The sequence below is a fragment of the Phoxinus phoxinus genome, assembly GCF_949152265.1.
Source record: "Phoxinus phoxinus genome assembly, chromosome: 8".
In the NCBI taxonomy this organism is placed as follows: Eukaryota; Metazoa; Chordata; class Actinopteri; order Cypriniformes; family Leuciscidae; genus Phoxinus; species Phoxinus phoxinus.
Genome location: NC_136883.1, coordinates 25,508,172 through 25,522,685, shown reverse-complemented (window position 1 = coordinate 25,522,685; position 14,514 = coordinate 25,508,172). Strand labels below are relative to the sequence as shown.

The window sequence follows — 14,514 nt, the reverse complement described above, 5'->3', positions numbered from 1 at the left end:
TGTAATGTGTGGAATATATCTATAGTGGCTACTCAAATGTTAAAGAATAAGTACAAAATTTTATGGAGTTATGAATATATCACCTGTAATTGCTTGGATCCTTGCAAGATTAGTTATCGGCCAGTCCTGTAGAATCTCTAAACTGTCACTTGGTGCTTACAAGAAAATTATTAAAAGGCCCAAGCCGCTCTCATTTGCGAGCAGTGTCACCTACAGAAAAATGACTCTCCCTGTAATTCGTCTTCCATTAAAGAGTATTAATCGCTGGCCGCTGCTGAGAGGGCAGAGAAGTGTTGTGACTAACAGGAGAGACCGGTAGCCCGGCGCTGTGTTCTAAATTGGATTTGACTAAATCCAGGGAGAATCCATTGTTTATCTCCTTCAGAACAGCAGAGGAGGATTATCTGCAGGCTTTAGGGGAGGGTACATGCTCCAGGTGTGAACTACCAAATAATTTAATATAATAAAGAGGTTGAGAGAAGCCTTGAGGTTGATTCGCCTTTAGGGAGCCGAGGCCACTTTATGAGGATGAATATAGTTCATTTATTTCCACTGGAGCGTGAGGTCCATTAGTGTGTTTTTTTTTTCTTCGTGGTTTCTAGTTGGCGTCCAGAGATCCCCATGTGGCAGGTGATCACAGCGAATGTAGACTGGATGGATGGACGTAAGCTGGGATTTAGCACTGGCTTGGTTCTTAATAACCCAGGAGGGCATAAAACTTAAATCTTCCTGCAGATATGGGGACCTGGATGTCTCTTTCACCAAATGGGCGGAGGGAATTTGCCTCTGCGTGCAGATCAACTATTAATCTTCATCTTGTAATGCCACATCTCATCATGGAAGACCAAAACCACTTTTTTGTTGTTTGATTGCTATTGGAATATGAATATTATCATAAATAATCAAAGGCATAGTTTACCCAAATATGAACATTTTGTCATTTTACTCACCCTAATGTCGTTCCAAAACCTGTGTGACTTGACTTTCCGTATTAGTTATTGGGTGATGAATAAATTATGAAGAAAAAAAAAGTAAATGCTTAGAAAACATTTGGATATGTGACATAGCTGACAATGGTATTAAAATGAGCAGGCTAACAGGTGTAGAAGGATGGTTAAGAAAATGGGCATTGTAATTAAGTCCATTGTGATGAGAAAGCAATCAGCATGTAGAGAAACACCAGTCACATATGTTCTAATTATGTTCAATAATGAGTTGTAGTAATATCGAAATGAACTAGCAATTCCCCAGCTGTTCAGTTCACTGGAATGCATATTAGACTATTGATTTGACTGTTTATTGCTGTTTGTAAATTAGTCGTATGGGAATAAAAAAAAAAAACAAGATTTCACCCAATTCTTTCCTATTTACTTTTTTTTAATTCTCTCCCTTTCTCTTTCTGTGGTTTTTAATTAAAATTGCCTCACGGATCAGAAGACATATGCTAATGAAAAAGATAGCGGAATGAGAATGTAAACCCATGATCAGATCTAGAGGGATTTTTGCCTCTTTGAACGCTGACTATAACACCGTGAGTCAATGATCTACACACATTTATGTCCCCTGTGGAGGCTCAAATCCAGGAATTCATAATGTGTACGTACAATTCGTCATCCTTTCGGAGGTTCACAGTAAACATGCATTCATGATTCAGTCTGAAGTTATACACAAGGGCACTTGTGTTTATGATACAGTGGAGCTTCTAATGATGTTTTATGTACAGGTTGGCTTAGTGATTTCTACTTAGGTCCATTAGCTATGCCTTTCATGAAACAGTTTCAGATGATTTAATATTTTTGAAAGAAGTCTCTTCCAAGGCTGCATTTATTTGAATAAAAATGCTGTAATCTTGTAAAATATTATTACAATAAATATTATGTATTATTACAATACAATGTTATTGTTTTCTATTTTAAAATGTTTTAAATGTAATTTATTCCTGTGATTGAAAAGCTAAATTTTCAGCAGTCATTATTCTAGTTTTCAGTGTCACATGATCCTTCAGAAATCATCCTCATATGCAGATTTGGTGATCAAGAAACATGTTTTTATTGAGTACAACGATGCAGTTCAGGAAACTTATAAAGTTCGAAATAACTGTTAATTAAAAAAATATATATAGTATATTATGTAAATGTACTTAATGTATTCTTGCTGAAGACAATTATTAATTTCTTTAAAAAAAAAAATCTCACTGACCACAAACATTTCAACCATAATTTATATATTTATTTTATGCAAGGCCAGAGCTTAAATCTTGTCATCAAACATAATCTTGTTAACACTTTGGCAAATGTGTGAGTAAATTAATTAGTCTCAGATGTCAAAACAGTTTAGTTTATTAGCAAATTGCTCTGATTTAAATGTGATGTGTCTTTTTTGTTCAGATCTTGTGGTTTAATGGAGTGTGTATGATTGAAAGATGATCAGCCCGTGCAATCTGTGTTATTTGGTCAGAGACCCATAAAAATCAATGTTCTAAACTTTAGTGTACCCTCTGTGGAGAGTGCGGTTGTTAACTGGGCTTAAACACAGCATGGTTCCGCTAATCAGTATTCACGCTTCCATGAGTATTTGGGTTTATTTCGGGAAATCTTTAGCTTCTTAACATCTGATTACCGTTCTGAGCTCAACTCCCAAGAGTTGCATACTCTATTTGAGCACCCCTGTGATATTACCTGCCAAGATTAAAGTCAGCATTCTTCCCTATTGTGAAGTATCCAAGTCATGTTCTCGACCATGAAACAAATGCAAAACAGGAGTTGATTTTGTCCTTCGGGAATTGATTGGATTGTTGGATGGTTTTGGTTTGCTGTTGCTGCTATTGATGTAATGCGATGACAGGTTGTCCCGCATTCACACCAGAAAACATGTACTGTAATAAGAAAAGAAGAGATGTCACTGCAGTTATTTTCTCTTTGTCTTTTGTCCTTTGATTAACATGACAGACAACAGCAGGTTTATTAGGCTGCTGTCACTTTAAGAGCTTACAGATCCATTATACTGTTGCACAACATGAGTTTTCTCTCAACTACTTACATTCCAAAACTGACTGTTTACTACTCAGCAAGACAGGCATTTTGACATAATTGTGTATGTATTTGACCATTTAAGCGCAATAAGCCACAAAAATAAGTACATTTGGTACTCGGGAGCTGCTTAAGGCGAGACACGACAGGCAAAAACATCAGGGTTTTTTTTCACTGGTCAATTTTGGGATATTTGTCTTCAATAACATGTCTTCTTTCAGACTTGTGGTGAAAAAGGTCAGAAATACACATTTAGGTCTTTATTTTACTACACTTTGTCTGTTTGCGTCTGTAGATTTCTCATAAATTCAACAAAAGTTGAATCATCCCGCTGCTCCGCGATCGCTGTCTACACCCCGTCATTCACATACACCGTTATAAAGCTCTCTCTCTCCTGTACAATGCTGTTGGATCCAAATATGGTAATTTCCTTTTTATCAGCAACCAATCGTGAAAGTAAAAGGGCTGAATCTCATTGGCTGATGATAAATCTTTAATGTCCGTTTTCTCAAAATTACTTTTGTCTCCACTTCAGTAACATATAGACCAAACTTTCCAGCCTTGTACCTAGTTATATTATGAAGATATTTACTGAGGGATTTGTAAATATATTATTCCTAGCCTGATTTATATAACATTTTATTCCAAAAAACATGGCAAAAATATTTTTTTAAGGCTATTGACACAGTATATTCTGATTTACAGGATAACAAAAGTAGATATCCATAAATCCCGCTGTCATTTTTTTCCCATCTAATATTTGAACACAATGAAAAAATTGTTTTTAACCTGGCTTCATCCAATGCTCAGATTTCTTTTTTTTATCGATTTAATTAGATATAGCTTAATTTGCATATTTAAACATTAAATTACAGACAACTTGTAATACATTTTTTTCTCATCTTAATGTAGGTAATCAACTGGGAAAGTTGCATGGTGATATCTGCTAGTAAAAAATGTTGCCCTATTCACCTGTAGTGTCTCGCCTTAAGAGTTGACTTTATGACAGTGCCACTTATTCGGTGGTGCTTTTGGGAATTACTAAAATGATGCACAACACAAGCACTATTCAACCAGAGTTAATGAGGTGGGTGTCTGTAAATCCGCCAAGTGAAAGAAGAGAGCAAGTTTATTGGTGTATTGAACACTTTTTTACTTTATAAAAGGAGTATTGGAACCGTTTCCAATATTGCAGTATCAATTTCTTTAATTTAAATGTTCAGTGTGAACACACTACTTGCGTTATTTATACTTAAAAATTAAATAGAATAGTGCACAAGTACACAAATTGGGACACAACTAGTGTCACGATCACAGATTACTGGAGTGTTGAAACCTTATAGTCTTCAGTCAGGACTGAATCGAGTTCCTCACATGTTTCTGAGGAACTCCTGCCTGGTGCAGACTCAGCAGTTTGCAGCCTCTCCAGAGAAAGAAAGAGTAGAACTAGTTAATTCATGGAAGCATACAGACAAGATGACTGGGGAGGATGACATATTATATCAAATTGCAAATATAGCCTTGAAATCTGCCTGGCCGCCTTGAAGTGATACAGCCATGTCAGAGCGAATGTATTGGGTCTGATGGATGAGGCGGTCGGCCCTGTTAATCACAAGAGCTCCCATTTCCCATAATAGATCATAGTTCGGCCCGAGAGGCCTGGGTACAGTGGGCGTCTCTCAGAGCGGCCCATAAGTTCAGGAAACAAGCCTCAGAGGCTGATACATGAAGGGTAGTCTTTCTGTTGAACGTCAGCCTTCCAAAGCCTTTAAAACTTGAAGATAAAAGGCTAGTGAAGGTTAAGCCTCTAAGGTGTAGAGAAGTTGACATCTTACTGAATCAAATACAAACTAATCATTTTAAAGATAAGACGGAATTCTGTTGGAATCTGCTTCGAGCGCAGTCGTTTAAAAGCTGACAAACCCTTCTGGGGGATTACTTCAGGTTTCTAATCATGGAAAATTAACTATATCAAAACATCCGAGTACAGTAGTAGGGATTTTGAATATTGTTTTAGTTCTGATTCGGTTCATGTTTTTAGAATGACATCTCTAGGATGAATCAAAATCCCTACTGTAGAATCCATACTGGATTTTGATTCAGCCCAGTGACTTGGATCTTTTGATTTAGTTATGATTCATTTTCTGCGTTTGGAATGAAGTGAATCAAAGTATTTTAGTCTCTGTGATGAATCCCAGTCCCTACTGTAGTAGTGATTTTGATTCAACCCATTCAATCTTTGGATTCAGTTCACTTCAAACTTACTGGTAGGCCGTGACCACTGTGTGCCCTCTTTTTATTTTTGTTGAATGGAACAGCAAACTGACTGAACAACATGACGTTTCTTTTCAGTCATTGTTGATCAAAATATCCCTATTTGCCTCAGAGGCCTCATTCGTTCAGTTCATTCACTTGTTTAGTGCCAATCCGCTCATTCATTCAGACTCAAAACATATGCTCTTTTGGCTTATACACAGTAGATTAACTAGTTGATCTGTGATCCGTATGGACCAGGCCCTACGATTCGGCACGCGTGTGATTCGCGGATTAATTGCATAGTCAAACCACCATAAAGTGAAAATGTATCATTCACACGTGTTTTGTCTTGCCAGTTTACACGTTCAAGCAATTTTAAACCATTCCAGGAAAAAGAAGAGGTGAAAGAGAACTCTGTACTCGCACACTTTTATCTCTACACACAGTCGTGCACACAAAGACAGGCACGTTTCAGACAGCACACGACAGCAAACTCTTTCATGGCTCCTTGCGCTTGAACGGACACATGCACGCAAAATTATGTTAAAATACCTGTCTTGGCAAGTATTCTCGTAAACACAGTCGGTTATATCTGACGTGAACGCAAACGCATTAGGTCTTAAATTGACCACAGCCTATAAATACCTGCTGATGTCTGTCGTTAATATTAATCAAACAAAACACACCGTTAAAATATATAAATCTGTATTTAATTTACAGTGCACACTATAGTGTTATTTTACATACATTTCTGTTCCTTATTTAATTTGTAACTTTGTTAAATTGTGTATCTATGGTTGTAATTAGTGGATATGTTCTTTTCTTTTTTTTACTGACTGCTGTCTTTAATAAAGTTTGGACTTTATTAGTTAGGCCAGTAGTTCAGCTGTGGTATTACCCCATTGACCAGTAGCTAAAGTGTGCTTTGAGTAATAAATGGAAAGGGGTAGTGTTGGCCTGAAGAGCTTCACAGCACTGATTCTAATATGCTTGTCAGGAGAAGACCATCGAGGCGCTCTCTCCTCATCTTGAGCTAAATTAAGACAAGTGTCTCACCATGTTCACAAGTTCACTTGTGAAGGGAAGCCTAACCAAACTGCTAATATTACAACACAACCTTTCAGTCATTTATTTCTTGCTTGCTTTCTTGCTTTCTTTCTTTCTTGCTTTCTTTCTTTCTTGCTTTCTTGCTTACTTTCTACATTAGGCATTTTAGTACAATTGTCTTCTATTTTGTAGCATTTATAGGACTCGGTTCTTCAAGGATCTCTATCAGGAGCCAAGGCGCGAGGCGACTGTCCAGAATTTAGGCTGTACCGAAATTGCTTTCTACAATAATCATACAGTGATTGGATTTCGGGGCATTATGGGAAGTGCTAGCCATAGAGAACTGTCAATTTAAGTGAACCCTTGGGGCTTTTATGTCTTGTTGTACCTAGAGAAATGTGATTATAGTATTGTGTTATTTTTTCCTTTCCTACTCCATGGTCATTTAAACTCATTTGCTTGGACTTTTACCTGATTGGTTAGATGCACCGAGGCAATAAACTGTTTGTAATGTCCAGTTTATTAAAATACTTAGTTGATTAATCAAGTGAATGATATTTATAAAAAAGTGGCTTTAGAAGTCAATATATTGTTTATTTTCAATGTCATTGAACTTTTAATGGTCTACAGTCCATAGCAATCTATGTATTTATTTTCATGATAATTTCATATAGTTGTTCAATTTTTAGCCCTTTAATTAACTAAGCTTGACCACTTTTAAACTTTGAGGCATGGGGCTGGATTGCTGCAGCTGCTGTTACTTTGTAAAGTCGGCGTCCTGGCACGGTCAAGGCAGGCAGCGGTGGACATATGCACACACTGATCCTCTCTCTAGGCAGTGGGCACCACATCAGACTTTATGTAATTGCCAATGATTAGCCAACATCGCCTTTTCCGAATTATGCATGCCATGCAGTCGGTCTGGTCAAGGCCATGAATTTACTGCCAAGCTGCTCTGCAAGCAACAGCTTCTTGTTGGCCCAGTGGACTGGTGCTTAACCTTTGAAAGAAGATAAAGGGAATGTTCAGATGAATGGGGTCGAGATCATCTGACGAGGAGTCCGCTGAGGAGTTTTTTATTATTATAATCTCTCTCTGCTCGTCGCTTAATCAAATGAATTATTATTAGTTCATTCTCTCCAAGCATGCGTGCTTTGCACATTAAGGTGCTTTTAAAAATGGTTGTTTGCTGTGCCGCTGATGTATTCGGGTTTATTTGTAACAGTGTTTATGACAGTGAATCAAGCTTTTGCTTGGCTTAGCATTTCAGGTCTTTGCTTAATAGTGCTGCACCCATTATGTATTGCATGAGCGAGGTGAAGACTGCTTGAGATGTGTTCTGTAAACATCATTTATTCATGTTGCACAATTAGAGATGCCTTTTGAACATGTGAAAACACTCAACGAGCCAGTATTTGCATGCATATGCCTCTCTAATGAATGTATGACGACTTCAGATGTGTTTTTGCTGAAGAAGGTGCCGCTTTGGGTAGTGTTGGTGCACTATAACTGGTGGGGAAAAAAAAACTCTACTCAAATCTCTATGGCATATAATCAAAATCAATCAAAAACCTGCCGTGGGATATTAAGAAACATCATCTTGGCAGATTTGATTTGTTCCCGACTCAGGGCGCTGTTGTAATCGCATAAAACCACTTTTTAGACGTTTGCGTGAGGTGAGCACATACGTTTCATAGCCCTGCGGGAATGTACGTACAAGGTAAACTCTACTGACCAGCCTAATCGCCTCACCGGCTGCGTCAAACACAAGTGTCGGAAATCCTCCTGAAGAAGCTGCAGCCAGATTAGAACTTTCATCCCACACGGACACGTCTGCCTGACAGGAGATTTTGCAAGGCATTAATGGAGACCATATCTCTGTTTCTCTCTCACACACACACATTGACGGATAGGTCAGGAAAAGCTGAAAATGAACAAAATGCTTCTTTTTTTTTACACAAATAGACACTGTTAATCCATACCCATAAAAACCATATAGAGAACAAAAGCCCATCTGCTGTCAACTGCTTCCCTAAGGGCTTTCGATTTTTGCTTAAACTTTACTTTTTGTGGATGAGCTGTAATTTTCGGCATTTCAGCAACTTATATTTGTGTTATTTCTAGTCTAAAAGTGAGGCTGCATTAGACACAAGTTAATGAAAATGTTCATTAGATTCATTTAACTGGAACCCTATCGATCGTTGAATGCTCTCAGGAAGAAAATGAAGAGAGAAACTGCAATCAGGCTTTTTCAAACGTAGCTTTTCATTTGGTTATAGTAATAACTTCCCACCTGAAAATCACATGGAGTGTGATGTGAAGTCAAAATTCTGAGCACTAACAATATTTATCCCAATCCCAATGCCCAGGACACATTTTCTTGTCAGATCAGTGCATATGAATTGATTTTAATTTGTTGCACCAAGAAAGTCTATTACATACTGTTTCCAGGCCATTTTTCTTAATGCGCTTTAGCATTAGTTTAGGTTCTCAAACAATCTGATATTGGTAAATTAATGGTAAATTAACATGTATTGGCTATTATTAAAATGTTATATTTTATATTTAAAATATAAAGTGAGCACTTTTCAACCCCCTGTCAGAGCTAGGGTCTAAATTTAACTCCCATCAGCTGAGATTCTGGCTGGACTTCAGATGACCTAACAGTGTGATTTGGGTTAGAGAGGCCTCATGGATTTACAGTCAAAGATATGGTCACCAAGACCTTCCCTGTCAAATAGCTGTGGCTTCTGATTCTGCTGAAACGGCTGTTCATTCATTACATTTTTACAGGACAAGCAGCTTACAAACTCATACACTGTCCTGTAGAGAGAAATGCTTTCTGCTGCTCTCAAATGATGATTGAAATACTTTCCAAAACTCAGCACGATTGTTCATGGAAAAGTGAGATTGTGATATAGTGGGTTAGTGTGCTTTTTGTGTGTTAGGCAGCATTGATAAAATAAAATAAAACACTAGACTTACTACAAAATGACGCAAAAGAGTCGAATAAAGATAAATTGTGTGGGTATTTTTCGGCTAGTCATCACTTGCCATGCTATGCAAGTTTGTATCAGTGGTTTGCCATGTCATAGTTCTAAAATTGTTGACCCAGCTGCAACGCCATAAATGGCAGGGTCGGCTAACTGTACACATCCAGGAATTTTTCCCTGGTGGCCCAGTAAGAGGAAGCACAGGTGACTGGCCCCTAACCTCTGACACATGAACCTGTCATCAATTTGACCTCCCTACTTTTCATGCAGAACATGCCAAACGTGGCTTACGCCATCTTAGCACCAATCAGTTTCGGTCCAAAGGGAGGAAGCTTTTGTTGTTTATACTGCTTGTGGTTGAAATGCTGATATGGTGACTATGCCAATTTGTGACTGACAAGTGCAAAATGCACATAAGAGCACATAAGCTGCATTGTCATGTGTAACTGAATTTTTGCTGACCTTGGCTACTGATATAATATTCAAGTCATTCTAACTGATGATTGTGCAAATGATTGTTTCTTAAAGGTTTCAGTTTATACTCTAACTCCCTGTTTTTAGAGTCTAAAGTCCACATCGTCAGTACAGTTGTTGATTCAGTTCGGTTAAGGTCCCATCTAAAGTGTGGAAGAGGTACATTAGGCATATATATATTATATATACACTATATTTCAGAATCAAGGTTTTTGCAATGAGTAAATGCCATATATATATATATATATATATATATATATGTATATATATATATATATATATATATATATATATATATATATATATATGGCATTTCCTCATTGCAAAAACCTTGATTCTGAAATATAGTGTAGAGACAGACAAAGTTCTCATTGTATTTATTGCATGCAAAAAAATAATAAAGGAGTGGTAAATTGCCCTTTTCACAAGATGTAAAATAAATCTCCTATATCCCCAGAGCGTGTGTGTGAAGTTTTACTGTTGTAACTGTAACTGTTGTGAGATGCACACAGAGTGACTTTCTATTGCATGTGAAAAGATGGATGCTAAAGTTTGAGCTGACTCACAAATGTATTCTTATACAACAACTCTTCCTCTTCTCAACATGGAGTCTGTGTTCCCGGGGGCGGGGTTTATGTACATTTTAGGGTTGGCGATGTCACTAACCTGGGAGGAATGTCGTGTAGTTCCTACCAGCCTTTTGTTGTAGTCCTTTTCTTTAAGCTTTGAGCATTGAACTTTGAGCATTGAAACTTTGCAGATGTTGTTTATGCTCAAACAGTAACATTACACGCTAACTAAAGTTAGAAAAGTGAAATCATACTCAACCACCCCTTTAAACGACAGTTGCCTTTTTAGTCATTTTAGATTCGTCCGATCCTGTCACATCCATATGTTGGACTAAATCAGCATTCTGGCAAAAGTGTTACAGTGGGGCTCTGTGTTATCAATGTGACCTCTGAAGATTCGTCTCCTGTCACACAAATTTCCATAGCTAAGAAGCAGGTTAGCAGGGACTAAAGTTTCTATGTGCATAAAAACCCAACGAAGGATGTCCGGCGCCACCGACCATGTGCTCGCACAAGCTCAGGAGGCCTTTGAAGATTACAGTGCCGACGGAGGTTCGTCAGGTCAGGGTTACTTGTGTCCGTGCATTAGATTCACTTCACGTGAGACTTCTAGTTACTGTGCGGTTACCGTGGGCCGGTTCCCACACAGCCTGCTGAGATGGAAAGACATGCTGGACATGTTGACGGCATCAGAATAGATCAGTGGTATCAGACGGATATGGAATAGAGGCCAGTCATTCCAGACTCTCTGCTACCTACAGCCAATTACTTCCCGGTGGGCCTCTGCTGGTCACACCAAGGTTGTTTGAATGGGGAAGTATTTTCCATCCTGAATTTCAAACCCGTTCAAAGGCCCGGAGATACTAGAGGAATCAGGACAGAGTTGTTTGATTTGTGCACTTCCAGAGCATATTGCAATATTGGCAGCACTGAAGTCTTTGATTATAACTCCACACACACCTTTTCCTGTTGGTATGTAATGAATATTAATTTCCGTCATATATTGCTCTCTTATCTTGCTGTCCTGACGAGTCTATCTGTACTCTGCCTCACGTCTAACCAGTCCTCATATGCCAGCTTATCTGCCACGGTCTCAGTAAACAAAGTTGCAAACTCATTTCTCTCTGAAAGTCACCCAATTTATATAATTTACCCTCTTTTGGCCAAAAAAAAAAAATGCTGAAGTTATGCCCTTTCATGTAGATGTTTGCCTTCCCAGAGATGTTGATTAGTTGGAAATAGGGAGACTAAGTCTTAGAAGCTGTCAGAAGGTCTTACATATTTGATGATGACCCCTTTTGGTGAAAAATGCCCATGTTTGGCTCCATGTATCTGCAAATATCAGTTCAAATTTTATTTTAATGTTCTAAAGTATGTTATTGACTTAAATTAATGCACTGGTTAAAGTACAAGTGTGAATCAATTGCTGTAAAACCTCTTTTATATCACTATACTGTATCTGTTGTATGCATACAATATTGTTACGTTTGATGATTTGTTCTTGAAGTCGTTTGAGTGAATGATTCAATTACTCATTCATAAAAAGTCACACTTTTGTTCCTGAATGAATAAAAAATGTTTAAATAATTGTGAGTGAATAATTCAAATTAATCAATCATAAAGATTGTCACTTGTTGTTATAACAAACAAAAAAACCTACACACAGTGCACAAACAATTTAAAATATATATTAATATTATATTTATTGTATTATTATATGTTTTGCCTACTTTGGATAACACGGTTCATAATTTGTATAATTGTTTACTAATGTTTAGGTACATCTCACATGTATATATATATTATTTGGAACTATATGGGCACCAACTTAAAGATTATTCATAGCGAATGAATGTCTTTGATCATTGCAGAAGTCTTGCATCATTGCAAACACAGCATCACACTACTCGGCATATCAACTCCAGTGATTTATGTTTGAAGTCATTGTAAAATAGACAATATATGCTATAAATATATAAATAAATATGCATGTATCATTGTATGTACCAATTAAAACATGTTTGCCATATCGAAGATCCTTGCTTAGTATATTAAAAATAGATTAATGTTTCATCTGAGGCCATCATCTGAGGGATTTGCATAATTTATTGTTCAAATGGGACCCCCAACAAGCATATCATATTTTGCCAGTGGTCTAAGCCTTGGCAAACACCCATCATTAGCTATGGTATGAGGGTCAGTCCTTACATACGCACTGCCACAATGCCATGCTGAATTAATCTCGCATGCTGTCATTGCCTCTTTGAGCCAAAATCTGTGCAATGCTGGTGTGTATTAGTGTGTGATACATTACCTAAAATTGTCTCAGAATGGAGCCTTTGAGCAATTGCAGGTTTGCCGCCTGGTATATTAGATATCTCTTTGGTATTCCTGAAGTGGTTGTGGAGTCTGTTAATGCATGTGGTGTTACAGCTGGCGGAACGCTTGTTTATGTAGTGTTGACCAATTTCAGCTCTCTTTTCTACGGTACCCTAGATGCATCCCATTGTGATTCATACGCTTGGCCGCTGAAATGTTAATAAAACAGAGGCAGATGACCTTGATCAGAAGCAGACGAGAGTAGACTGATCAACTGAAAAAAGAAATAATCAAATGAAGCTCAAAATATGGCATATTTTAAAAATGCTGTTATACTGCCCAGCAAAGAGTGGAAGGGAATATAATGAATATTGATTCATTCTGGATCAGTCATACGGGAGAGGAAGCTCATAAATTCTCCCTGCCCTTGACCCTTATGTTAACCTCACGCAATAAAATAAAATTGTATTATTACAACAAGACAATCAAAACCTCATGTAGCGCTGTTGCACGCCTTCGGTTGACGTTATCGGCGTGACCAGAGAACCGCATTGAGACACACATGGCTTTTCTTTTCATGACCAATTTCTCGCACTTCTACCCAGGTGATCCGTATCTGTGAGATATGACCTGAAGGGTCATGAGTGGGTGTTCGATAGCCGCTTCATCATTGTCCCCTTATGTGACTTGGCTTCCGCGCTGCTCCACGGTGGAGGTCACCCTCCATATCATATTGCTGGATGGGCTTCGGCATAGACATAACTACCGGGGCGGACACGCATGAGCTCATTCTCTTTCCTACCTCTTCTTCTGTGATGGCCCTATTATACTTCATGAATAGTCCCGGTGATTCATACAATACCTCTGCTTTATGAAAGCCATCCAGATACGGAGGAGTCTCTGAGGCGTGAGCGTTGATTGACAGTTACTTACAGTGATAGACAGGCTCCAACCTTCTTGTATTTTTACAGGAGTGCCAGAGTAATGTTACTAGTTAACTGATGGGATTGTGTCTTGTGAAGGCGCATGAAATAGAAGAGGGACTTTCTGCCATTAGTCACAGCTTCTTTTCAGGTCAAAGGTGAGCCATGTGTGTCTGCTGGTGGTGAGAGAAGAGTGCATGACTCAGGCCAGGCCTTATGGGAAAACTGTATGTGGAGGCAAATATCTTTAAACGCATGCATGCGTACACACATAGAATATATCGATTTGCTTATCCAAGCTATGCCGTTTGGGAATTAATATAGAGTTCCGCCTGAAATAGAGAGCATGGGAGAGAGAGAGTGGGATGCTAGCGTAGTGGCAGAAATTCAGGTATTTGAATGCAAGACTCGCTCAAGGACTTCCTGTTTCTTCACATAGAACGGTAAGGGGATATTCTTAAGATAAAATCCACACATTGAAACTTTATCTTCGTACACCACAGCAGATTTATTTTCCTAAAGATGTTTTATGCTTAAGCTTGTTTGTACTCAATGGATGAAAGTGTTATTTCTGAGGTGCGTTCATGGGACCTTGAGGCTGGTTTTCATGGAAAAGTCGTATTGAGTTGGTATTGTTGCTGTCTCAGCATGCTAAGCATTCCCTTAGCACCCGCGGCAGCATTAGTGCCTCATGCATACAGATGGAGCCGCTTTCGCTTGGTCTGTTTACTCTCAGAACTGATTACCTGTGAACTAAAGCTAGTTTTGTGTTCACAAGCTAAGTTATGACCGTTGAATTTTATGTTTGCGTACACCATCTTGATAGCCATATGCAATTCTCATTTCGTCTTTTGCTATGCATATTTTTATTAAATCATCTAGTGGAAAACGTCATGTAGAAAGT

The 14,514-nt window shown here is 38.2% G+C and overlaps 1 long non-coding RNA gene across 1 annotated transcript in view; it reads left to right on the top strand.

Moving 5' to 3' along the window:
* The window catches only part of LOC307003175, a 169,899-nt gene extending 168,545 nt beyond the window's left edge, over window positions 1–1,354 (top strand). The window contains exon 5 of the long non-coding RNA XR_013798636.1: window positions 603–1,354. This is a non-coding gene — a long non-coding RNA (uncharacterized lncRNA). The remainder of the gene's footprint in view (window positions 1–602) is intronic.
* Window positions 1,355–14,514: the final 13,160 nt, after the last annotated feature.